This window comes from Podarcis vaucheri (assembly GCF_965113315.1).
Source record: "Podarcis vaucheri genome assembly, chromosome: 2".
NCBI lineage: Eukaryota > Metazoa > Chordata > Lepidosauria > Squamata > Lacertidae > Podarcis > Podarcis vaucheri.
The window spans coordinates 128,845,582-128,851,581 of NC_138760.1; positions in this window are offsets into that span (position 1 = coordinate 128,845,582).

Sequence of the window (6,000 nt, forward strand, 5' to 3'; positions counted from 1 at the left end):
CGTTTCGCCGCTCACATATGTGCAGGTGCTCAAAATGATGTCAAACGCATGCGCGGAAGCAGCGAAAAGATAAAAACGCAATTATATAAAATACATTTTGGGGTTTTGAATCAATAGTCAGATAGTGGATCTTATTCTAATTGCCCCAGCTAAAAACCTTGCAAATTTTGATGTCACTTGCTCATCTTGGTCTGCTGAGAGAAAAAAACACTGTGACAGTGGCTGGGAGACCAGGAATGGACAATAAAATAGGGGTGATAACCTCACTCTTAAAATATTTATAAAGAATGCAAACCAGACGGACATGCGCCACTGATTCGGTACTGCCATCTCCACAGGGACATAATCGTTTTTCGTGTGGAATTTGTTGGAATTGTCCCTCAAGTACAACCGAAGGCAGTATATTCAATCTTGTGAGAGTAAATGCGCATCTATATTTTATAATTGCTACGTTATGCAGATAGGGTGCAGGAGAGTCAAAATGGGTATATCTCTGCCGCTGATGTTTTTCCTACCGCAACCTTGGGCAGTAGGAATGTTGTCCCAGTGTTGTCATTCCAGCGTGGTTCAGGGCGGACCTGAAGTCACAAGATGAAGTCCCGTCCTCCTCAACTCAGCTCCCCCTCCATCCCACTTCCAGATAAACAACAGGCCTCTCCTTTCAGCTGATCAACAACTTTCAAACATTCACCATTTTCTTCCTTGCCTTAGACGGGAAGGGTTTTTCTCTCCAAGCATTCGGGGACCACTGCTATTCATGTGCCCTTGTGAAATTTCTCTCACCTCCATGGTAGCGTTTTTTTGTTTAGCCAATGTCCTTCCTCTTAAAAATAGGTTGTATGTCAACACCTCCTTAAATCCACACTCTTTTTTTAGGTGGTGGTGGGGTTAAGCTCTAGTTTCCCAACGACATCGGTCAAAACAAGGTTCTCCCCACCTTCACTCCTTTCAAACCACATATAGCTTCTAGTGTCCACATCTCCTCCAGTGCACAGCCAATAAAATCCAATTATAACGAGAACCTCCACTTTTGATGGCGGTCCGAGGGGGTTGCATCATGGCAAAGGTGATTACCCAACTTCTCCATCTGCCCCCATGCTGATCTGCATGGGAGTGAGCCGTTGAGGCGACTGCGAGTCAGTCTGCTCCCTCATACCCCAGGAGGTTTCCAGGAATGCTTAAACCCTTTCGTTCCCTACCCCTTCATTTGTGCCTGCCTCCAGTGTTGAGGGAGCTACCGCCATGGTGCAAGACCAGAACCAGAAACTCAAGGTCAAAGAATAATACAAATGTAGTGTTGGAAGGGACCACACGAATCATCTAGTCCAGGGGTAAAGGTAAAGGGACCCCTGACTGTTAAGTCTAGTTGCGGATGACTCTGGGGCTGCGGCGCTCATCTCGCTTTACTGGCCAAGGGAGCCGGCGTACAGCTTCCAGGTCATGTGGCCAGCATGACTAAGCCACTTCTGGCAAACCAGAGCAGCGCATGGAAACGCCGTTTACCTTCCCGCCGGAGCGGTACCTTTTTATCTACTTGCACTTTTATGTGCTTTTGAACTGCTAGGTTGGCAGGAGCTGGGACCGAGCAACGGGAGGTCACCCCGTCGCAGGGATTCGAACCACCGACCACCCGATCGGAAAGTCCTAGGTTCTGTGGATTAGACCACAGCGCCACCCGCTTCCCAGTCCAGGGATAGTCAACCTTTTTTATACTTACCGCCCACTAATGCCTCTTTCTTGATGGTAAAATTTCCTTACCGCCCACCAGGACTTGATGGAAGGAGGATTCAGAACCCTCTACCGCCCAGTTAGAATCCTGAAATGCCCACTAGTGGGCGGTAGGGACCAGGTCGACAATCCCTGATCTAGACCAACCCCCTGCAATGCAGCAAAAACAACCCGACCACTGCTGAACAAGCTAAAAAAATGAAGGAGAGTTCACCACCTTCCAAGGTAGCTCATCTCACTTGCAGTCAGAAATTTCTTCCTAAAGCTTGGGATTAGAGGTATTTTTACTCCTTGCATAAAATACAGATGAAGGAAGAGTCGGAAAGCCAGGAAGTAATTGTAATCTCTGTATTTACATGGATTTAAGTGAAAGAAGATCTCCACACCACTGATTTCACCAGGCAGCTAGCCCAGTGAGCAGTTGACAGCCCCCCGTGACAGCAGGCGTATGATTTCTCCCATGTGAATTCTTGTATGAATTCCATGAAGTTTCACAACAGCGGTGCTCCAATTATTATTATTATTTTTTTAAAAAAAAATTATTATATTTTCCATGCTTATTACATAACTGGAGAAAAGTATTACAAAAAGGCAATACCGATAAAGAGTACAAATTAAGAAGGGGGGAGGAAAAGAAAACTTACACTATCTATTATTAAGATAAAGAATATGACATAAATTTGAGATTGCAATTTCATGTTACAGTAAAAAAAAACTCATCATTAAACCCAACCTCCCATTTATTCCTTTGCTCTTTCTACATAACTTTACTGCCATACCAAAATAAAATTTTTTATATTATTTTTACACAGTTTAGTAATATTTATATAAGCAATTAATAAAGACTGCTGAGATCACTCAAAAGTAGCTATAGCTTTTAACATGGTATAGTTTTGTTTAAGATATATTCTGAAGGCCTCCCATTTTGATACAAATTCAGCTCTCGGTTTATTTTTTCCTGATAAGCTATCTAATTCAGCATATTCAGTCAATTTTTGAATCTACTCCTGTCTGGAAGGAATTAAGTTGCTTTTCCACCTTGATGGCTATAAGGACTCTCGCTGCCACTGTTGCATAGAAAAAAATACCTTTAATTTTTTTTGGAATATCTGAGTCAGTGATCCCCAACAGATGTGCCTCTGGCTTTCTATTACAGTGGTGCCTCAGGTTACAGACCCTTCAGGTTGCAGACTGTGCTAACTCAGAAATAGTACCTCGGGTTAAGAACTTTGCTTCAGGATGAGAACAGAAATCGCATGGTAGCAGCGGGAGGCCCCATTAGCTTAAGTGGTACCTCAGGTTAAGAACGGTTTCAGGTTAAGAACGGACCTCCAGAACAAATTAAGTTCTTAACCCAAGGTACCACTGTAAAGGAAAGTCTTAATTTTTTTTCTAATTCTGAATGGATTTCCTCCCAAAATTTTATTTTACTACATTGCCACCATATATGATACAGTGAGCCTGTTTGATCTCCACAACAGTAACTTTTGGCTCCTTTGTACATTTTGGCTAATTTCCATGAATTTAAATACCACCGGTGCTGCATTTTTAAAAAGGTTTTCCCTTATGGCATAGCACGTGGTAAATTTCCAATTATTCTTCCACAGATTTTCCCATTGGGACATTATTATAACATTCCCAAAGTCGTGAGACCGCTTTATCATGGCTGATGTAACTTCTTCCTCCTCGACTTCCCAGTGGAGGAGGAGGTGATAAGCTTTAGAGAGAGTTTTACTTTTTGAGTGTATTACGAGAAGTCAGCTTAGATCCCTGTGCATATCTCTTTCCACACTCCAAACATTTATATGGTTTCTCCCATGTGTGTTCTTTTATGAATAGTAAGTTTAGATCCATGTGCAAATCTCTTTCCACACTCCAAACATTTATATGGTTTCTCCCCTGTGTGTGTTCTTTTATGAATAGTAAGTTTATATCCATGTGCAAATCTCTTTCCACACTCCAAACATTTATATGGTTTCTCCCCTGTGTGAGTTCTTTGGTGCGATGTAAGGCTGGTGCTGTGACTGAAGTTCTTTCCACACTCAAAACAGGTATATGGTTTCACCCCTGTGTGAATTCTTTGATGACATTCAAGGCTTGAGCTTTGAGTGAAGCTCTTTCCACACTCAAAACATGCATACGGTTTTTCACCTCTGTGAATTTTTTGATGTATATGAAGGCTTGTAACCTGGCTGAAGCTCTTTCCACACTCAAAGCACTTATATGGCTTCTCTCCTGTATGGATTCTGCGATGGCAAACAAGGTATGTGCAGTTACTAAAGCTCTTTCCACATGTCACACATTTATATGGTTTTTCCCCTGTATGGATTCGCTCATGCACAGTAAGGTGTGAACTCTGACTGAAGCTCTTCCCACACTCAAAGCATTTATATGGCTTCTCACCAGTGTGAGTTCTCTTGTGTGAAGTAAGGTGTGAACTCTGGCTGAAGCTCTTTCCACATTCCAAGCATTTATATGGTTTCTCCCCTGTGTGGGTTCTCTTATGTGAAGTAAGGTTACATTCATGGGCAAAGCTCCTTCCGCACTCCGTACATTTATAATATTTCTCTCCTGTGTGAATTCTTTGGTGCGATATAAGACTTGAGCTGTGAGCAAAGCTCAATCCGCACTCCAAACATTTACACGGCTTCTCCCCTGTGTGGATTTTTTGATGCGAAGCAAGGCTTGAGCTGTGACGGAAGGTCTTTCCACAGTCCAAACAGGTATACGGTTTCTCCCCTGTGTGAAGTTTTTGATGTTCTGTAAGGTTTCTCCTGCAACTGAAGCTCTTTCCACACTCAGAGCACCTATGTGGTTTCTCCCTGCTGTGGACTTTGTAATGTCTTGTAAGGTTTGAGTGGCACTTGAAACTCTTTCCACATTCTAGGCATTTGTATGATTCCTGTCCTGCGTGAATTCTTTGATGTGCTTTTAGGCCTGAGCTGTCACTGAAGCTCTTTCCACACACCAAGCATCTACACAGTGTCTCCTCTGAGTGGATTCTGCAGTGTGGGCTGAGGCTCGATTTACCTTTGAACGTTTTGCCACACGAAGGGCTATCATTTGTTCTCTTCGCTTCATGCCTATTTCTTTCTGATGAGCCCCGAGAACCATTATTGCCCTGGTCATCACCTGCTAAAATTAAGGGAAAACAGCAAACATTAAAAACTTCCCAATACAGGGCTGCCTTCGGACGTCTTCTAAAAGCTACGTAGTTCTTTATCTCCTTGACATCTGACGGGAGGGTGTTCCACAGGGCTGGTCCCACTACTTCACTTCTTACTGTGACGAAACCAGCAGAAGACCCTCAGAGTTGGACCTCATTGTCCGGGCAGAACGAAGGAGGTGGAGATGCTCATTCAGGTCTACAGGGCCGAGGCCGTTTTGAGCTTTAAAGGTCAGCACCAAGACTTTGAATTGTGCTTGGAAACATACTCTGAGCCAATGTAGATCCTTTAAGACCAGTGTTATATGCTCCTGGCAACTGCTCCCAGTCACCAGTTGAGCTGCTGCTTTCTGGGTTAATTGTAGTTTCCGAGTCACCTTCAAAGGCAGCCCCACCTAGAGCGCATTGTAGCAATCCAAGCGGGAGATAACCATAGCATGTACCACAGTCTGTGTGCAGGTAGGGACTTAGCCTGTGATGGAGCTGGTAGACAACAGCCCCAAAACTCTGACTATGCCCATGTCACCATTAAAAAACATTCATGTCCTTTCTTTCTACCTTTTATCTCTGCTAGCCCGGAGCTCTGGCCCTGCAGCCTTCCTCGTTTTCTTGCCAGGTGGGCTTCCTCAATCCCAACATTTCCCCAGGTCCCCATCTCCATTCCCTGGAACTCACCAGATCTCTCTGAGGGTCCTGGGAGAGAACAGTCAGAGGTGGTGGGAGACAGCCTGACCAGGTCAACCGTCCATCTTCCTCCTTCCATCCTCGCTAGGTTTGCAGAATAATAAATAAATAAATAAATAAATAAATATTGTTTTATTTATACTCCACCCTTCCTGGTTCAGAAAACCGGGCTCAATACAGCTAACAACAAATTTAAAACACTTAATTGATGCAACAAAAAACAGCATGGGGAGCCCTGCAGGAGTTCCCCCCAGGGCTCCCCACGCCTCGGGTAGCAGAATGCCACCCGGGGGGCGGAGTGCCCTGAAGCAGAGCGCCCCTCGCGCCGGGCAGACATCGGCCAGCCCCACAAGCTCGGGGGACAGCAGGGAGGCGCAGCACCGCCATCCCGCTGTTCCTTGACCTTGTTCGGTTTCCCCGAC